Source organism: Drosophila suzukii, chromosome 2R, assembly GCF_043229965.1.
Source record: "Drosophila suzukii chromosome 2R, CBGP_Dsuzu_IsoJpt1.0, whole genome shotgun sequence".
Taxonomy (NCBI): Eukaryota; Metazoa; Arthropoda; class Insecta; order Diptera; family Drosophilidae; genus Drosophila; species Drosophila suzukii.
This window is the reverse complement of record NC_092081.1, coordinates 18,374,904-18,384,211: the sequence shown is the minus strand read 5'-3', so window position 1 is coordinate 18,384,211 and position 9,308 is coordinate 18,374,904. Positions and strand designations below refer to the sequence as shown.

The 9,308-nt window shown below is 38.1% G+C and overlaps 1 long non-coding RNA gene across 1 annotated transcript; it reads left to right on the top strand.

Annotated features, from left to right (window-relative positions):
* Positions 1-384: 384 nt before the first annotated feature.
* On the top strand, positions 385-1,015 carry LOC136116662 (uncharacterized). The gene is made up of 2 exons (XR_010653704.2): positions 385-523; positions 586-1,015. It is a non-coding gene; the product is annotated as an uncharacterized lncRNA (long non-coding RNA).
* Positions 1,016-9,308: the final 8,293 nt, after the last annotated feature.

Genomic DNA, 9,308 nt, shown 5'->3' with positions numbered 1-9,308 from the left:
AAAGTTGGGCTCGAGTCGAACTCGAAGTTGAAGCTACAGAGAGAAGAAAATGTGCAATTATCTTATAAAAATAGCCTGTTTAATGCTAACAAATTGATTATCATTTACGTCAATATAATTATTAAAGAGCCATCTTGAACTATAAATTCAAATAATATTATTCTGTAAACTATGGGAACTTGACCACACTCTCTGCTAGCCATATGGTCACACTGCGTCGTTCGGCAGGTACAGTTGAACCAAACTATGTACGTTAAATCTGCTTCGTAATTAGACCCTAGAATATTTTAAAAAGTCATTATGGCATGTCACAAATATGAACTACATCGATAAGATCTTGCATTAAGCAATAAAAGTTTTCCAGTGTTTTCCTTTGTGTAGAACCGAAGTCGAACTCGGACGCCGAGCCTTGGGAGTTCATTAACATAACAAACATTGTGATGTTTTGGGGCCTGACTTGGGCCGAGCTTGAGTTAAAGTTAAAGCTAAAGCTAAAGTTGGGGCTGCAGCCAGAGTTGGGGAGGTGGAGCCTACGCATTATAACAATAGTACGAAACCTATTAACGACAACAATTTTAACTGCAGCTCCGACGAATACGAATGGCGACGGCATCTGCGACTGCGAATATAGCCGAGGAATAACTGAGGCTGGGAGTTGGGAGTCCGATTCGCTGCGCATCGCTGCATTTCATATTTCGCAAACGGCACGCACATGAAATGACATAAATTATGTGGCAATCAATTATCGAACTGATGATCGCGGGCAAAAGCGTTTACGGCAGCAGTTTAAGCTGGGCTTTACAAGGGGCGAGTTTTGGAGGGGGCTTGGATCCCCATCTCCATCTCCGGACCTATTTGCAATCGATCAGCCTCAGTGGCAAGAGCTATGGGCTGCTGTCCAAGTCCAACCCACCTTAAAACTCTCACCAGCAGCCAGCCTTTAACTCACATTAAAACAAAAAATCAAGAAAAAATAAACTCCGTTTTTGCTGCCTTTGTTTTTGTTACATTGTAACCTGAGCATGTGCTTGTGCATTTTTAAGCATAAAACATAAAGAGGAACGAACCAACGAAAAAGCTGCAAATACATCATGCATATTCATAGCCCAGTATGATTTTCCATTTGACAAAAAGTACAGCAAGCGCAATCGACCATTGAAAGAATAGTGGGCCAGGCCTCAAGGAAATCTTAGAAAAAAACTTTAAAGTAAAAATATATAAATAAAGTTATTGGGGCTTGAAGAAAAACCAAGTTTTCTGCATTTCAATACTCTCCTACCACTATATGTCCTACCACTAAAAATATTAAAAAATTGTCTTAAAATATCTTAGCATTTCATAAAGAAACCATCGTTCTTCCATACCAAAAATGTATTGATGAATACTTTTAAACACCTTTATAGGAGATTTAGGAATCCACAGGAAACCACTGAGCTATTAGAAACTGGTACACTTTTGGGTAATTATTTCAATTTTGGGAAATAGCCTGGAGATGTCTTCGCAAGCAACAGAGTTCATTATGTTTTCAGAACTCCAATAAATTTGTCAACGTTTTAAGTTTACCGATGCCAGCTAAGCTCATTCCTTTCTAACTTTCTCAGATCATGAATTGTGCAAGAAATCCTGACTGACTGACATTCGTTAATTTGAATTCTTTTTTCGGGAAGATTTGCTTTTTCGAGAAAGGGTTTTTTAGGTACCAAACTAAGCTCGGTTCCACGGTGCACATAATTTAGTGCATGAGTTTTTCAGCCAACCGTCTGCCTTCTTCTAGCCCCCTCTCGCTCTACGACTAGCCCCGTCTCACTTGCTCTTCGGCCTCCGAATGGATCGTATCAAGAGGTTCGGTTCGATGGATGGATGTAAAAAGTTATTCGCAGTTCGTTGCTGTCTATTATTTATTGCCGTTGAAACGACGACGTTTATTATAATTCGCATTTCGAAGTCTTCTGATTTTCGGTCTTTTTGTTGCCTTATTTTGCAGCTATTGTTGTTGTTGCTGGGGCCGAAGTTGGACTAAGGCGGCCATTTTCAACTGCAACATTTTAATATGCGGTTGTAAATTTAATACGCCCCGTTGTCCATAAACACATAAACACATATCAATAAGTGTAAAGGGGCAGACGGACTGAAACTTGAAGTATTTTTAGTTCGCCATTGTAGTTTTTGCAATTAATTGCTTTGTACATTAATTAAGAGACTGACTTACTGGCTGTGCAGCCATGACGGTTGGCGACACGAAAGGTCAAAGGCCGCTAATAGGCGTTAGACAAGTTAATTTAAATATCAGTCTGGGCAGATGTGCTATAAGCAGAACCACATAGCAGATGCAACCAACCAAATAAAATGGCAAAAATAGCATCTCAAATGGATTGGGGGCATTAAGGCTAATCGATGCTCATTATGCAAGCCTGGCAATACAACAGTTGAGAAACCAATTTAGAATTGTAGATAGGTGCAAAATAAAATGGCATAAAAATAATATACCTCTTACATTTGAAAAATAAATTATGAGACATGGATTAAAATCCCATGCTTAGAATATTTGGTATTAAGATAAATAAATCAAACTGGATTAAATACCAAAATACCAGAACATTCTCCTTTCTTAAAAACAATAGACATCAAAAACCGGTTCTGTGATATTTATATATATTTTAATATATACCCTTAAGTAAAAACAACAAATGATAGGCAATAAATCAAGCTAAGATTAGTAGCCTTCAAATTAATCTTTTTAAAGCAAAAATTAAAAAAAAAAACATTTCTGATAAATATATAAAATCATTAGTAGATTCATTTTGATACATAGAACATTGCTTTGAATTCTTAGCTACAAAATCTGTTGTTGTTCCATTCGGAAAATTCAAAACATTATGCGATATGTAGCGATTTATAAAAGTCACCGAAATTAAATGTGGAACTTGGAATGGACAGCAGCAACTGTTGGATTGTTTGATGTTATGCTATATGGGGATTTGATTTCAGATGCTTTTATTCAGCTGGAGAAAATTCTTAGTTTTTTGTGGGTGGACTTCCTGTTTCTCGCCGAGATAGATTGTGGAATGGATTAACGGTTGGATGGATATAGATAGATATTTGCAAAATATCTAAAGCCTTTTGTGTGGGCGCCGCAAAGTGTCAGCCGCCCATCAGATGAATTAATCAACGTGTGTCGCTGGCGCTGTCGTCAATCTTGTGTTTTTTTTCCCTCTAGGTCTCACCCGATTTGAATGGATCTCCGCCTGGCTAATTTATTTATTTATTTCGGTTTAGTTTTCGGTGCTTTTCTGCTTGTTTGCCTTGCGAATGGACGTCAACAGCTGGACTTGTTCGCATTCGATTCAATTTAAAATCTGATTTCCACTTCCACTCCCACCGCGTCCCCTATCGAAATAGTTTCGGCTCCTCACATGACAATGTGCGCCGTGATGAGGGTGTGTGCGTCACTCGAATCGATAGCACAACGTGGCGTATGCGCGATGTTTGCCCACGAATCCAATCCAAATACTTGGCCACTGCACAGAAGACCCGCAAGTGAGCGGGCATTATTATTGTTATTATATTTATATTGTCATTTGTCTTCGGCCAGCCCGATAAAAGCACAAACACTAAATATTCTAGGTAGAAGCGATGGTAAATGAACCCGCGACAATTCAATGTCATTATTGATGTCATGTGAGCATTGCTTTTGTGGACTTATGCTTTTATAATCGCCAATGTCTTTTGTCTTCGCTGGGGATAATGAAATTATTCTATACTTTGTTTAGTAAGTAAAGCAATATAAGAAATTATGTATTTCAATGGGTTCCCTTAAGAATATATTCAACAACCATGTTCTGATAGATAAACCAAATTCTTTCTCCTAACTGACTTGAAATACCAACTTATTAGAAGTCGATTTTTCTTTTTGTCCAAAATTTGGAATCAAAACATTTTTAAAATATTATCTAGTCTGGATACAGGAGAATCTTCTTTGATTTTTCTTAAACCTTAAGCTTATTTTGACCATATTTTTGTATTTTCTTAGCAAACTTTTAAAGACTCAGCCGAGGAATTAGTAAATTTAATGACCTTACTCCTTAAGATTTCTCACGAATCAAAAGTCAAGAATTGTGAGCAAAAAGAACGCAGAGTGGGAGAGAAAATAAGAATAAAAACAAAGCAAAATCAATCCCCATAATCCAATTTGGTTTATTGTGTGTTGGGCCAAATTAACCGCGAAAGATGTGTATGTAGCCGTAGCCAGACATATGTGGGAATATATATCTCTATAATTTATTGCATTTCAGCCCAGATCCGCTTCAATCAAATCTTTTATGTCAGAGATTAACGATTAAAGTCATTAGCAGTTAAGATCGAGATCAGTCAAACAGTTGATGTGTCCTACCAGTCAGTGGGAGCCAGATCTGAATGCTTATATACTATATAGCCGTATGGGCCATATGAGCGGATGGCATTTGTATAGCCAGACAAAAGGCAATACAGTTCATTCTTTTATCGCTTTTGGCATTTTTAATGCGATGTCTGAGGTTGCGGGCCTGAGGTAAATCTCGATGTTGGATGCCGAATGTTGAATGTTGAATGTCGGAGGCATCGTCATCGCCTTCAGTTGGGTTTATTGTTTCCCCACTCGGGGCAGGACGAATACGAATATTAAAAGGGCAGAGTTATAAAACATTAGCGCATATTAATCATTTTTCTTAGCCCGCTCTCTTGTACAGAAATTCCATTTATTCGTTTCCATTTCCCGCCGCAGATCTTGATGAGTTGCAGTCGCTCCAGAGCGAAATTCAATTAAAGTTTTTGATGTAACCATTCCGGGAATAAGTTGGGGAGGTGGTGGCCCTGTCTCTGTGTTCTGGTTCCGTTCGGTGGTTCGTGTTAGGCAGCGAGAACTGTCAAAATATTGACAGCGGCATCCGTTATGCTTTTTGCCCAAATTGATATTCTATTTTGGAACGCTGCCGCTCCCAGGCTCCTCCGACTTCATTAAAAATCGTGCCCCGAAATCGGGGGAAAAAAAAATCTAAATAAATATGATGGGTATGTGGCCGAGTTAATGATGTTAGTGAGACTCCGCATAATGGAGACACTCTTTTCCCCCTTTGACAAGCTCCTGACAGTTAGCTGCAGTTTATGAATGAATGTTGTGCGCCTCGTTTTTCGCCGATTACTTCTAACTGTCTATTTGTGGATCTCCATATCCACTTCCACCAGCTCGGAGCTTTGACTTTGGCCAAATTATTAATGAATCCAAACCGAACCGGTCCCCCAGCCAAAGAGTCTGTGAAGCTACGATCGGAATTCAATCCCATCGGATCCATAATATAACTAAGTATCATCAATTATCGCCGCCGCTCGTCGGTTCATTCATATTCAGCCCGCGACGATCGTTGGATGTTGATCTGGTCAATCAATTTGGCTTTAACCCAGGCTCGTTCTCCATCCCTACCTCTTTTTTTCTAGCCCGGACTCTGGGGTCTTGAGTTTTCAGTCTTGAGTCTATGCCCAGGGGCTAGGGGAACCGATCGACCGACAGGTAACGATTGTTGGTTCAACAGCTGAAAATCGCTTTCTCACACATCGATCGCTTGGTGGATTGACAAATTGCATTCCCTGGATTAATGATCGCCTAAATGGCATTTAATTAATTGATCTGCTGACCCCTCACCCTGTGTTGAAACTGTAAATTGCCGGTAAATTATATATAATTATATTCGCATTTTTTATCTACTCGGCCAGAGGGATGGGGGTATGCAGTTAAATTTGGATGATCTACATTCACAGCGGGAATTAATTTATGCAGTCAATTAATTAGTCATTAATTGTCTTTGTGTTTTTAAATATTTAATGATCGTCGGAAAAATGTTACTAGGTATCTTCTTAAAACAAGTAAATGGAATGGACAATACTTTCTTTTATAGTAATTAAATTTAAATGGTTCTTCATACCAAAAGATTTAATATTCCATAAATTTACATGATACAAAGTATTGATGAATTATTTATTAACCAATTATTAAGCAAACCACACTAGATTTAATTTATTACACGCCTTCGAGCATGTATTATTTTTTTTATGACGGTAATATTCATATTTCAAGCAAAACAGATGACTATTAAACACAAATCTATTGCCAATATATATTATAAGACGTATTTCCGATACTAGATATATTGTGAAAGTTAATTCCCCAAACTACCCGTCTATTTTTCGTCAGGTTGATTCCAGAGTTCTTTCGTAGGTAACCAAGTCAATATTATTATATAGGTTTCCATTCCGGCTATTGATCCAGCCGCAACACTTAGTCAGCGTATCGAGTTCCTTAAATATCATGGCCCGGGTTTACTGTGAAGTTCACACAAGCGAACAGATAAAAAACTAGAGGAACGGAACGGGGAAAATATTTATGTCAAATGTGTAATTCCCAAATCACTTAATACTCATCAACTAATGAGGCCTAAAAGCTTCGAGCGACGACGGATGTGTTGGACAATAACAACTTCAACTAATATCCATATATCTTTCGGTTCCATGTCTGTTTGTGTGGCGGTTTCTCTATCTCATTTATTTATTTTGAAATTGTTGCGAGTACGTATTTAATTTTTTGTATTCCCGTTCCCGTTCCCCCATTTCTTCCCTTTCCCCTCTCCAGCTAGCGTCTTTTTTCGGCTAAAACACAAAATGCAGGAAATGGACGTGTTGACAAATAAACGATGTTCCCCGTCCAATATTTGCCAATATGTGTATCCATGAATTAAACACAAATTTCACTTACAGGTATGTACGTTGTTAGAAAATCAAATAGGGCTTTAGAGCTTAGGGGGAAAAAGTGGAAAGTTTATAATGACAAATTCGTGCAAAATGTGACTTTTTCACGTTGGATTTTAATGATATATTCCAGGAAACGAGTATTTTTATGGTGGATTCCTGCATTACTTGAAATTAAATATATTCCTTAAATATTTTTAGCCCAACTCCCCTTAGATCGCACCCGTACCTCTTCCAAACATTTTGCCCCACGAATTTGACGTCGTCTCATTAGTCACATTTAAAATTGTATTTAATTACTTTCTCACTTCATCATCAGTCAAGTCGGTGGGTCGGACGACGCCTCGTCATTGGCGTTTCTCTTCTTCTTCCGCTGGGCGGCTGCCAGGGGGTGTTCTTGGTAGGGTAGCCTACCCTACAGATACTCAGATACAGATACAGATACATATATAGAGAGATACATGCCACAGCGTTCGCCGCTTGTTTGTTTCACAGACAAGTCGGGGAAAATTGATATACTCTGGTGCACGCAGAAAAACATACCAGAATAACCGTTTAACAAAGCCTTAAAAATTATAAGTTTGAAATAAAATTATCCAAAGATAGCTCTAAGAAATCCAAAGATAGCTCATCAGGACCCAAAGTAAAAAGCTGGACAGAACTTTTCAACTTGGAATTACCTTCTCTTCGTGATTTTATTTTATGCTTTCAATAATAGATTGTTTTTCTGATTGAATGGCATTTAAAACAGGTATTTGAAATGGTGAAATGCAAGTGATACATTCCTTTAAACAAAAATATTTTATAAACATTAAATATAACATTTTCAAAGAACTCCCCGATTTTCTCTCTGTGTTGGGATCCACTTCCGCAGCTCTTTCTTTCACTTTTGCCGCTGCCGGCGTCGCTGCCTTTCATCAATTTCAAATTAGTGAAAATCGAGAAACGGAAATTATTTACTATCTGGATGGGTGGGTGGATGTGGATGTCTGTTGGATGGGTGGCAGCAACAATCTATCCATCCATCTATCTACCGCCTTGGCCATTACAAGTGCAATTTATCTCGCAAATCATTAATCAAACCCACCGTTTGTTTTCCCCACCCACTGCCAACCTACGCCACCTCCTTTCACCCCCTATTTACCAATTGTTTTCCGCCTGTTTTTGTGTATTTATAGGCGAAAAATTTGAAATAGCACGAAGTAAACTTGGCCCCTCCCATTCGATTGGGAAAATCAACAGAAGTAACACACGACGATTCGGCAAATAAAAAGGGCGGCGCTGTTCAATTGAACCGCGTATAAAACATCATTGAAATGTGCGGCAGTGAGCCAATACAAGTGGGCAAAACTAAACACTAAGCTACAAAAATTTGGAGATAAATAGTGCTTTAAAGTACAGTTGCGAAAATAATAGTAAAAGTTTTACTGCGGCTATTTTGATTGGCGATTGAATACATTTTGTATTTTTTGTTTAAGTAAGACTATTCAAAGTAGAATCAAAAATCCCATTTAATATTCGGCTTAAAATCATGTAATGTTATTTTTTACAATTCCATATTCGTCCGCTCATTAAAATGGTAGTGGCACCATTAGTATCTTAAAAAATGTTAGACAATATTTTTAGGCAGCTTTTTGGGAGTTCTTATCGTTTCTGATGTTGTACAATAGGGAAATCGTTTTAAATTGGGGAGGTAACGTGCTAAATATTTTAGTTACAACTGATTTAATTAAACTCCAAAACAAGTAAAGCTAGATGAAACGACTTTCCAAACCGTTTCAATTTCTTTAGTTTCGAGTATCAATTATAGTTTGGAAAATTTAACAAATCGCATTGACATCTATTGAAATACTTTCTTTAGTGATTCTAAAGAAGAAATTATTAGGAACTTTATAAGAATTTAAGTCTTGCTCAAACGGTAAATTACTATATATACCTGTTAGAATGGCTTGAACCCTGTTACCAACTTTGTGAAGCAGTGTATCAACGTTTTCTCTCCGCAATCGACGGATACAGATACATGAGCACACCTTTGCCCCAGGTGTGTGAGTGTGCGTGTGTATCGAAACGAGCGAATAAGAAGGCGGCGTATTGTATTGCGGACGCTCTCACACACACATAAACCGGGCATTGCATAGATTGCGATTACAATTTTAATTTAATTGACCACCTCCCCGCCACCACCATTCCAATTGGGAATCGGCCATCTGATTGGCTGGGCGATTGAAGAGAGAGAACGAGTTCCGGTGGAGAGCGGGGTTGCTCATCCGCCCCACCCCCACCGCCTCAGTTCCATCGTTCCGCGAGAGCAGGCAAATGAGATAGAGAGACTGTGTGAGAGGAATTGTTTAATACTCTTCCAAAGGGTATGATCTGTTTTCCGGTTTGTTGAAACAATTGAAGTCCTATTAATAGAAATCAACCAATGAATATTTACTCTAAATTTAGATTTCCATTTGATTAAGATTTTGAATAAATTTTAGTTTAAATTGCTTTGACTTAACAAATTTATTTTATTAAAAAATAGAGTAATT